This window comes from Hibiscus syriacus, unplaced genomic scaffold, assembly GCF_006381635.1.
Source record: "Hibiscus syriacus cultivar Baekdansim isolate YM2019G1 unplaced genomic scaffold, ASM638163v2 tig00000778_pilon, whole genome shotgun sequence".
In the NCBI taxonomy this organism is placed as follows: Eukaryota; Viridiplantae; Streptophyta; class Magnoliopsida; order Malvales; family Malvaceae; genus Hibiscus; species Hibiscus syriacus.
The window spans coordinates 753,028-764,811 of record NW_024061825.1 but is presented as its reverse complement, the minus strand read 5'-3'; the positions used below and the strand labels follow the sequence as shown (position 1 = coordinate 764,811).

General features: G+C 38.0%; 2 pseudogenes; both read right to left on the bottom strand.

Annotated features, from left to right (window-relative positions):
* Nucleotides 1-1,016: 1,016 nt before the first annotated feature.
* Nucleotides 1,017-2,744, bottom strand: LOC120218685 (annotated as a pseudogene).
* Nucleotides 2,745-3,876: 1,132 nt separating this feature from the next.
* On the bottom strand, nucleotides 3,877-7,127 carry LOC120114131 (annotated as a pseudogene).
* Nucleotides 7,128-11,784: the final 4,657 nt, after the last annotated feature.

Sequence of the window (11,784 nt, the reverse complement as noted above, 5' to 3'; positions counted from 1 at the left end):
AATTTTATTTTTTAATTTTAAATAAAATTTTTAAAATTACCAGAATGTGACATTTGTCACTTAACAGCATATTTTAACAACAATTACAACTCGGACACCTAAAGTGGTAACATTCATAGCGTTGGGCACCTGGATGATTAAAAATAAGTTTAGAAACTTATTTTATAAGTAAGTCAATATTTAATGATTAATGAACTATTTATAATAATATTTTAATTAATTGATATGTTTATAACTTTAAGATAAAAATGACGCATTTGTTATCAAATACATAATTAAGTAACTTGGTATGTATTTTATCCTATTGATTTTTATAATTATAATTGTATGGGTAAAGTACACATTTAGTACCTAAACTCTTAGTTTTGATCCATTTTAATACCTAAACTTTCATTTTTTTAAAAACATACATAATGTTTAGTTTTGTTTCATTTTAATACCATATTGTTAAAAACTTAATGCGTTTAGTACCTAAACTATTAGTTTTGATCCGTTTGAGTACCTAAACTTTCAATTTTTTTAAAACTTAACGTTAAATTTTGAACAATAGTATAAAATGAAACAAAAAACTAAACTTTAGGTATGGTTTTAAAAATATAGAAAGTTTAGATACTAAAACAGACTAAAACTAATAGTTTAGATACTAAACACGTAATTTACCCTAATTGTGTCTAGGTTATAAAGTAGGGTATATTGCGTCAAAATTCCCCAAAATATAGGCCAAATTCTAAATTGATTCTTAAATTTCCAAACACATTAATTGAATCCTTAAACAAGTTAACTTGAGTACCACCCATAACCATAATGTATTATATGCCACAGAAAATACATTCCCTTATTGTTTTATGGTAAAACAGACAATTTTTTCTTTAGTTAGATGTCATAAAACATTGTTATTCCCTTACAAATTTAACAGTAACAACGCTCCTGCATATATATATATATATATATATATTCATTCCACTGTGTCTGAATTCTCTGATTGAAGTTGAAGCTTGAGCTTAATATCATCATCTTCAGGGAGTCACACTAGGGAAATTACACCGTCCACGACCTGATAGAAAGGGAACCAAATTTCAGAGATTTAAGACCAAATTCAAAGCTTGTAATAATCAGATTACCGAGTTAACTCACTTGGGTTACGTCTGGTCTGTCTTGCTAAGCCATTGAAGTAGCAGGTTGCACCTTGTTTTCGGAACTTAGACCAGTATGAACTAAACGCATAGCTTGCATGCCGAAACATAGATACCGGCTCGTAACATTGTTGTCCGGGGTTCAATGCGGCACATGTCTGGTTACCTTGGCTGCAAGCATACGACAACGCCGAGGACAGGTTCGCTGCATTGGCCCCTGGAACCACCTCGCACCAAAGCTTACCCCTATATGGCACGTTGGTTCTGGCTGCAGGCAGTGGTTTGTAACTGGAAAGTGGTCGTTTCCCGGAGATATCGATATCGTAAATTGGTGTTCCGTTCGATCGTAGCAAGCCCCAATGCCTTTCGGTTGTCGGACCTGCCCTTTGGTTTTCGTCGTATAAGGAGGAAATGAATGTTGGTATGACTGCACCAGGTCTAGCAGGGGTCCCTATTGGTGGCTTTGTAGTCCTTTTTTGAATCAGCTTTCGGTTATAAGTGGCTGCGTTGTTGATATTCGCCCCTACTTGATCCATATCCCCTGCATTAGGCCAACCTGTTTCGCCTACCGCTAGCCGGATATCGGGGTATCCAAGCTTTCTCATCGCGAAAATGACCGAGTCGAGCATTTGGTCTAACAGATTTGTGTAGACTAAGCTTGTATTATGGTCAGTTTGGTTTGCTGTCCCTCTAAAAAGAGCAAAATCTAACCTGATGTTCCTTGAGTTAGAAGACCATGCTACATAAGGGTAAACATCGATGAAAAAAAAACGATTTGGTAGCATTCAAGAATCTCAGCAACGGTGTCATCACCGTATCTGCAATATCGGACCGAAACTCACCGCTCGATGGAGGAAAAGTCGATTGCAAAACGTTCATCGCCAACGAAGTACTGACCTTGACGTTCTTAATATCATGAGCATTCAGAGAATTCTTAATCCTACGCATTGCAGGCACAAGGCTTGGCCAAATCCTGCCGTCGTGGCTGAGGACTTCGTTCCCGACCAACACGAACCGGATCATCGTACCGGGGTAAAAGTCTAGGACATTGCTTTGAACCCATTGCTCAGCAGCTGCTTGGCTTGAAGCAATGCGGATTATGTCATTGTTCGGAACCATAGTGGATACATGGATATTGGTCCCCGACAGAAGCTTCAATATTTCATGGTCGGAATCATAGAGCTTAATACGGCCTGCATTCATCGATCTTACGGTCTCGATGGTTTGATAAGGCGACGGTAAATTGTTCCCTTTCCAACCGTAGTTCACCCCGATCTTTCCCGAGATGTCAGCCGCTGTTCAACCACGAAAAAAAGGGTTAAATTCAATCAAATTGTTCGAAAAAAGGACAGAATTCTCGACATCGGAAGACTTACAGTAGACAAGAAGAAGAGAAGACAAGAGGATTGTTGCAAGAAGAGCCGCCATTGCCGATATCATCAAGCAGGTTTTGTGTCTGTATTGCGATGGATTCGCCCCTCTGAGAGTCCATTGGTTTATAAAGTGGGAAAATTTGGGTAAATTAAGTGGGAATTAGCTGACATTAGTTCAATGATGTTTTTTGAGTTTCTTTAATTTATTACAATCAAGAAAAAGGACATGAAACAAAGATTTTATGTAGTTGAAAAGGAACATGAAAAGCATAAAGATTATGAAGTATTTATTACATATGGTGGGTCTTCTTGTCACCTTGATTATATATGTTTTCTTTATTATTTGGGTTAAATATAAAATAAGTGTCAAACTATATTGTTTTTCTTGAATAGGTACCTAAAGTATTTTTTACTCATCTCAGTGCCTAACATTACAAACGTTATCATTTTAGGTGTCCGAGCCATCAACGGCTATAATTTCTTCCGTTAAGTAACATGTGTCACAATCAAGTGATTTTGAAATTTATTTTTTAAAATAAAAATATTATTATATTTATAAAAAAAACTAATTTATCTTAAAAACCCCAAAATCCCCAAATCCTAACATTAACTCGTTGCCGTCGTCTTTTTCGGCCACAACTACTGTCGTCGCCTACCAATGTAGTCTTTGTTATCCTCCTAGTCATACGTCATCGTAGTTGTCGCCAATTGACCGTCGGAATAGCGTGGGGTCGTTATTTTTATCCTAGGCTTTTGCGGTGTATAAAATGTCGATTGGTCATGATTTCATAGGGGTTTTGGTCGTCGGGGGAGGTAAGGTCAAGTGGAGCTTCGTCGACGGAAAATGGTGACGACTGGCGTGGGTTTAGTGGTTGAAATGAATGTTTTAAAGTTTTGGGGTTATTTCAAATTTTTTATGTTTTTTAAAATATATATATATATATAATTTTAATTTTAAATAAACATTTTAAAATTATCAGATTGTGACATATGTCACTTAACAGGATAAATTAACATAGTTGATGTCCCAGGCACCTAAAGTAACGTATGTAACTTTAGGCATCAGGATGAGTCAAAAAATACTTTAGTACCTATTCATGAAAAACGGTATAATTTGGATATTTATTTTAGATTTAAGCGTTATTATTTTTTAGGTGTATATTGACTAAGAGAATGTAATATAATTGTTCATAGATAGGACTATATGTATTGTAATTATCAATTTAAAGAATATGATCATAAAATCACAAATGACAAAATGCTCCAAAACTCATTTTTCCTAAGTAAATGCTCCATTGAACATAACAAAAGGAAAAGCAAAGATGAACATAGTATGATGATAACATTCTTAGCTATCATCTCATACAATAGCCCATAACTCTTCAAAAACCATGACCGGTATTGCAGTTCCATCACCGGCCATCGGATGAGCTAAATGTAGCCGAAAATCCCGAGGGCTTCGCGGAAATGCTTGACTGGATTTCGGAATAGGAAAAATCACCAAACATTGTTGAGGTACCTTCATCTGCCTGCCATTTCTGTAGGAACTGAGGCAGGCTCATGTGAAGATCAATCCCCGAGTTTTCTTCATCCTCTTGGGTTGTAGGTTTCCATTGCTCAACGAGAGGTCCGAGCACATTAACGGCATGCCCCATGTCGGGTCTTTGATACGGCTCACGAGCCGTGCAGTGACCTGCCAACTCGGCTACCTTGAAGATCATCTCCATTTTCTCATCATCGCAGCTGATTGTTTCATCGACCACTTTCAGAAAGTTTTCTTTGTTGATTAGAACCCTACGGAACCATGAGACCAGATGTGATTTCTCATCAGGTAAGCTTACATCTAAAGCTTGTCTGCCGGTGACTATCTCCATCAACACCACTCCAAATGCATACACATCCACCTTTGTTGTCACCCTTCCGGTTGCTGTTGAGATCGAAAGAAAATGAAGTAAATATTTTAAAAATTTAATATTTAACCAAACGATAAAATGGAAGTATCATATTCTCGCATCCATGTAAACATCAGTTGGCTAAAAGCCAGAGGCCTAGGGAGCAAATTTAAGGATACGAAGATGTTTCGAAGAGAACAGCCAGGCAAAAGACGATAACGTGAAACACGACATGCACAACATAGAAAACGTAACACGAATACGACATGAATACATGAATGTAAAATCTTATGTAAAACGGATTATTGATGCATCAGCATATATACTCAAGTAATTGGAACACATCTACAGTTGCATTGAAAAATCAAAGAAACACCTAAATTACTTTGAAAGGTTTGATTTTCCTGAAGCAATTTGTCAAAGAATATGTAGAACTAAGCAGATCATATAAAGTTGCGACACGTTTCCAGATAGGGATCGACTTACCAGCATATTCAGGAGCAAGATATCCAAATGTTCCTGCTAGTCTTGTTTCCAGAGAGTACTTTCCCTCAGGTGCATTCTTAACAAGGCCAAAATCCGCAACCTTTGCCCTAAAGTCATCACCGAGTAGTATGTTGGAAGGCTTCAAATCGCGGTGAATGAAACTTTGTTGTGCCAAAGAGTGCAAATACTCGACCCCCCTTGCGACATCCAGTGCAATGGTGACCCTTTGCTTCCAGGTGAGTGGAGCGTAACCCTTTTCTCGCCATTCAAATAGATGCTGACTAAGGGTACCTTGAGGCATATACTCATAAACCAAGAGCCTCTCGTTGCCATTAATACAGTAACCCAAAAGTGCGACCAAATGCCTGTGCCTAACCTTCGTAAGCACTGCTATTTCAGCTTGAAACTCGTTCATTACTTTAGTACCTTTCTCTGCACACTCCATTATCTTGACAGCTATCCGAGTGCCATCAGGCATTTCGCCTTTATACACAATTCCGAAACCTCCTCGTCCTAAAACATTAGCCTCATTGAAATTATCAGGCACCTCTCTGAGAACTTGTATCGAGATCGCAACATTCCCACCCTCGAAGAAATGGCGATCGCTATAATCACCGCTACTTTGGCTTTGCATTTCACCAGGCAATCCTCCGTAACCATTGGTTGCTTTACCCATTACCCCATTCTTAACTGGTCCCTTCTCAGCATCACTGGCATTGCCATTCATCTGACCAAATTTCCCATATTTCTTGTTCATCACATACTTATAAGAAACAAAGCAAACAACAGCAACGAAAACCAATACACCGATCACAATACCGACAATCGAAGCTATGGAATTCTTACCATTGCCACCGTTTTTTGAGTTACCACCAGAACCTCCCCTAGATCCCCCAGAACCTGGAGGTGGTCCACCACCAGGACCGGTTGATTTTCCTAGTAAACTATTCCCTGAGTGAGTAAAAGTCACCGAAGACAAAAATCCCGGCATGTCTCCGGTAAGATTATTGTTAGACACATCAAAAACCTGCAAACTACTCAACTTAGCCAAACCATCAGGGATGGGACCTGTTAAGTTATTATCATTCAGATTCAAGTTCTTCAACTTCGTAAGGTTCGCAAACACCTGAACAAACCTTTCTTCCCAAGGTTCACAGTAATCACATTCTTTTGTGAATCACAAGTAACAAAAGAAAATTGGCAAGCATCATTTCCTGCCCAATCATCAGAGAGAAAAACATCATAACCAAAACCACCAGCAATCTCAAGCAATATGGTAACTTGAGGATCACAAGGATTTCCATTATCATTACAGAAATTATTGGTCCCCTTAACAGCAACGCTCTCAACTGAGAGAGGAAACTTTGGGGAAGGGCCCTGCAGTTTGTTATTAGACAATGAAACATTCTTCAAACTGGGAAGATTAATTAAAGATGCCGGGACTGGCCCAGTCAACTGGTTTTCTCTAAGCTGGAGATCGAAAAGGCCCACACATTTAGACAAATCTGGGATCTGACCCGTGAACATGTTTTTATGAACCCAAACCTGAAACAACTGTGGCATGCTGGATAAAACATCTAAAGTACCTGTGAACCCAACGATCTGATCGTTGATCCAGAGATTCTTAACCGTCGAACCGCCGAGAGAAGCCGGCAATGTACCGTTCAGATTGTTGTACGACAACCTTATGCTTTCTAAACTGCTCAAGGATTGGAAAAAATCGAGTAAAGTACCGTATAAGCTGGTGTTGTCTAGCTGAACTTGGACGAGGCTCGTGTTTTCACTTAAGCTCAGTGTTTGGAGACTGGTTAACCCGGAGAATGCGTCCGGGGAGACTGATGTGAACGCATTGTCGTCGAGGGAAATCGTTTGTAATTTCGAGAGATTGGCGAAAGATGGGACGGACCCAGATAAGGAATTGTGTTGTAGAGATACAGTGATGAGCTCCGACAAGGTGGAGACATCCGGGTGAAGTAAACCGGACAGGGATTTGGAAGCTAAGTTGATGGCTGTAATGCGGTTGGATTTGTCGCAATTGACGCCTGGCCAGCTGCGGTAGTTGTCTGAAGAGGTTGAAGACCACCCGGTGGGAGGTGGAAGAAAGGATGAAGCTAGTTTCAGCATTGCAGCGCCGTCATCTGCGGCGGCCAGGACGGCGGAAAGGAGGAGAAAATTGAGGAGGAAGTTGCGGCGGTTGGTGCTTTCCATTGCTGGAATGAAAGGAACAAATGAAGAAAGCGTTTCATAAAAAACAGTTGGGTAAATTCACGAGATAATGTTCTCGAATTTTTTTTTCCACGATATGGTGCACATCATAGATTAATTGCTGGAATGGGGTGAATTCAACAGTGATTGCCATAGGACGCCATGCAATCCAGGCGACCTTGGAGGACGCCATGCAATCCTGGCGACATACGGGGTGACATACGAGGGTGACATACGAGCCATATACGAGTCATACGAGCCAATGGGGAGGATGCAACGAGGCAATGGGGAGCATGCAGGAATAGAGAGCCAATGGGGAGCATGCAACGAGCCATATACGAGCCCACGGGGAGCATGCAGGAATAGAGAGCCAATGGGGAGCATGCAACGAGCCATATACGAGCCAATGGGGAGCATGCAGGAATAGAGAGCCAATGGGGAGCATGCAACGAGCCATATACGAGCCATGCAGGAATAGAGAGGTCGCCATGCAGCCTAGGCGACCTTGTAGGTCGCCATGTAGTCCCGGCGACCTTGTAGGTCGCCATGTAGTCCCGGCGACCTTGTAGGTCGCCATGTAGTCCCGGCGCCATTCCATCATCCATGCACATGCACAGCCACATAGCCACATAGATTCCTTCACGTGCTCCCCGCTGCATTGCCTACACCTCCCAATTCACGTGCTCCCCGCTGCATGCCTACACCTCCCAATGCATGCATGTGAACCATTTGAGGCATGTGAACCATTTGATTATTGGTACAATAATTGAACGCGTGAAATCAGCTGCAATTGTACAATTGGTGAAATAATTGAGGCCTCAGCCGGTTATAAAAGAAAGAAAGAAAGGGAGAAGAGATTGCAGAAGAAAGGGAGAAGAGATTGCAGCCGAGAAAGAAAGAAAGAAAGGGAGAAAGGAAAGGAAGAAAGGGAGAAAGGAAAGTAAGAAGAAGAAAGGGAGATAAGGTAAATTTTTTTATATTTAAATTAGTTTATTATTATAAATGTTTAATTTGTTAGTTTAGGGTTTAGGGTTAAACAAAAAGCAGTTAATTAGTTTGTTAGTTTAGGGTTATATGATTGTTAGTTTAAGTTATAGTATACATAAATTAAAAATTATTTAATTAGTATATGTTTGATAGTTATATAGTTAAAAAATAATTAATTAGTTTGTATTGTTAATAGTTATATAAAAAAAATTATTTAATTAGTTTGTGTTAGTTAAATAGTTAAGTTATATTTGTTTGTTGAATTTATATTATATAAAAAATTAGTTAGTAAGTTTATTAATAGTATATTATAATGAAAAAATAGTTTATTAGTTAGTTTTAGTTATATAAAAGAATATTTTTAGTTGTTTAAGGGTTTAGCGTTTACGTTTAACTTATATTTTAAAAAGTTTAGTTTGTTAGTTTATTAGTTTATTATATTATATGTTATTATATTAAAGTTTAGTGTTGTAAATTAGTTAGTTAGTTTATATTAGATTATATTAAATGATTTTTAAATATTGTTGTTTAATTTTTTTTACAGATTCATTCTAATGGCTGACCAAATTCCACTGTTGAGGCTTGACAATGAACATATTTCAAGTCATTTGGGAATAATGGTGAATAAATATTTGTTTAATGAATTATAATTAATAAATATTTGAATATTATTTTATGATTGTGATAATTTTTTTGAAATATTTAATTGTAGGAGGACGAGCAGCGAGTCCTTCGTCTTCGACTACATAAAGTGCCCAAGCCACACCCACTAATAGAAGAAAATTTGCAAGAGGCTGGATTTTGGTATATAACATTTGTGCGAGATTACAAGTTGGTCCCAGGTTTGATCAGTGCGTTGATTGAACGTTGGAGACCAGAAACGCACACGTTTCATTTGCCGTGTGGCGAATGCACGATAACTTTGGAGGATGTAGCAATGCAACTCGGGGTCCAAACTAATGGGATGCCGGTGGTAATGTCACATGAGTTTAATAAGGTGGAACAACTTTGCAACTTGTTTCTTGGGAAAGCGCCCGTACCACCAGAGTGTAAAGGGTGGCGGGTGAGGTTGTCATGGTTGAAGAATGAATTTCAACTTCAATCAAATAGTACGGAGCACGAAATTATATATGCAACACGAGCATATATTACAATTGATTGGGGGAATTTTGATGCCTGATAAATCCGGTAGTTATGTTCACACTCAGTATCTTCTTTTTTTAACAAATTTGAGAATTGTAGGCAATATAGCTGGGGTTCGGCGATATTGGCGTTCTTGTATCGTGAGATGTGCAAGGCGTCATTAGTCGTGAATGATAATAATACAGTAGAAATCGGTGGATGTCTGTTGCTGCTACAATCATGGGCTTGGCATAGACTTCCGTTTTTGACACCGATTAGTCGGACTGCGGTTGACTTTCCACTTGCCGGAAGGTAATATGAATCCTCTATTTTAATATAAAATATTAATTAAAAAATATTTATTTTGATTAAAATTATTGAACAAAATGTCTCTATTTTTGTTTTGATTGATATACAGATGGAGGCATAAAATTGAAGGCACAGGGTTGGTGCACAACAACATTAAAGAGTTCAGGTTGAAGATCGACATTAAGGCCAAAAAGGAGGTATGCATAATTTGTATTTTTTTTAATTATTATTTAAATTAACTATATTATTTGATTTAAATAAATTTTATTGTTTTTGTAATTTTACAGTTTAATTGGAGACCATACATGAATGAAGAATTATTTGCGTTGATACCGCACGATATTTTAGATGGGTTTCAATATTGGTGTGCTGTTACACCATTGATCAATTTTGCTTTTGTTGAGATCCAATTTGGGGATAGAGTGCTGAGGCAATTCCACTTCCACCAACCTATTCCGCGGAGTCCATGGGCTCATGACCTCCTCCAAAACTTAGATGGTCGTCGTCCAGTGAATTGGGTTGAGACGCATGACGACCTGCACAGATTTGATGGTCGTCGTAAAGAAAGCGTTAATTGGGTTGAGAAGCATGTAACCTACATTAATGCTTGGAACAATAGGGCTTCATTCATGCCAACTCTTGACGCCATTCAAGACGACGACTTTAATTTTGAGACTTCGGCTTACCTTGCTTATTTTTTGGATAATGGAAAGCCGTTCCTCACAACAATAGTAGAGAGGCGGCAATTTTTGAGGTTTAAGAAAAGATTTGGTAAAGCTGAATTATCTCTACCGAGTGGGAGTGGGAGTTCATCTCTACAAACTGAAGCGGAAATGACCGATGTGGATAATAGCGCACCACAATCGTTGCATCACGCAGTTGATGATTCTACTGGCCCGGCATACATACCAGAGTTTGTGCAACCTGAGGCACCCATCTATTCTCCTACGTTTTCGTCGACGTATGACTTTGAACACATGACAGTTCAAATACCCCCAATGAATGAGGGGGATGGGTACAATACTCCTGAGCCACAACGGCCACAACGTATCAGACGTCCGCCCCGACATTATCATTCAACAACACCCCGACATCGACAACAATTGTAAACTCGTTTGCTATTTATTACAAATTATTTATTGAAATTAGACTACTTTTTTAACCTTAACAATGATTTTTAGTATCAAATCATTACTAGTATCAAATAATTAGTATTAAATCATTATTATAAAAAATTACTAAATAATAACATAATAATTATTATAAAATCATTATTATAATGATTATTATCAAATCATTACTAAATCATCAAATCATTAAATATTTAAATCATTATTAAATCATTTTTATAATGATTATTACTAAATCATTACTATAATGATTATTATCAAATCATTACTAAATCATCAAATCATTAAATATTTAAATCATTATTAAATCATTTTTATAATGATTATTACTAAATCATTATTATAATGATTATTATCAAATCATTACTATAATGATTATTATCAAATCATTACTAAATCATCAAATCATTAAATATTTAAATCATTATTAAATCATTTTATAATGATTAATAAATACATAGAAATACATATATGATTACTAATGATGAGGCCTATATCTTGGTAAATTAGGACAATTGTTTTTTGAATGGCCTTCACCTCTACATAATCCGCATCTCTTTGCTTGACCTCTCTCTTTAGCATGAAAATCCATACTGGTATGAATTCGAGTGGACTCAGGTCGACCCTTTGGACTTCTGCGAAGCATTGGATTTGGTAGCCATTCATCATGATCATTTTGGGCCAATATGATTCATTCGGGATCTGTCTGAACACATAGCTGTAGACATTTAATATCCTACGTAGGTGGAAGCATTCATCAACATAAGTGTATGCGCTTACACCAGCATACATACATGCAGCGACTGCATGAGCACATGGATATTTCCATGCCTGAAAACGACCACAATCACACCATTTGTGTCGTAAATCAACTCTAAATGTTTGGTCTTCTCCTCCGACGTTACGACGTATGCACGACACGACAAAAGTATGACCAACTCGGTCGAAATTATGAACAACCATTGATGTTGCCAATCGCTCATTTGCTTCCATTGATTCCACCACTGTAGGAGCCCAAGTTTTACCTCTATTTATGAGACTCTCAATTTCCTTGCCTTTGTCCGACCAAACTTTACCCAGTCTAAAGTACGTCTCTTTCACCACACTCGCTATTGGGAGATGGCGTGTACCTTTTAGTACCGAATTA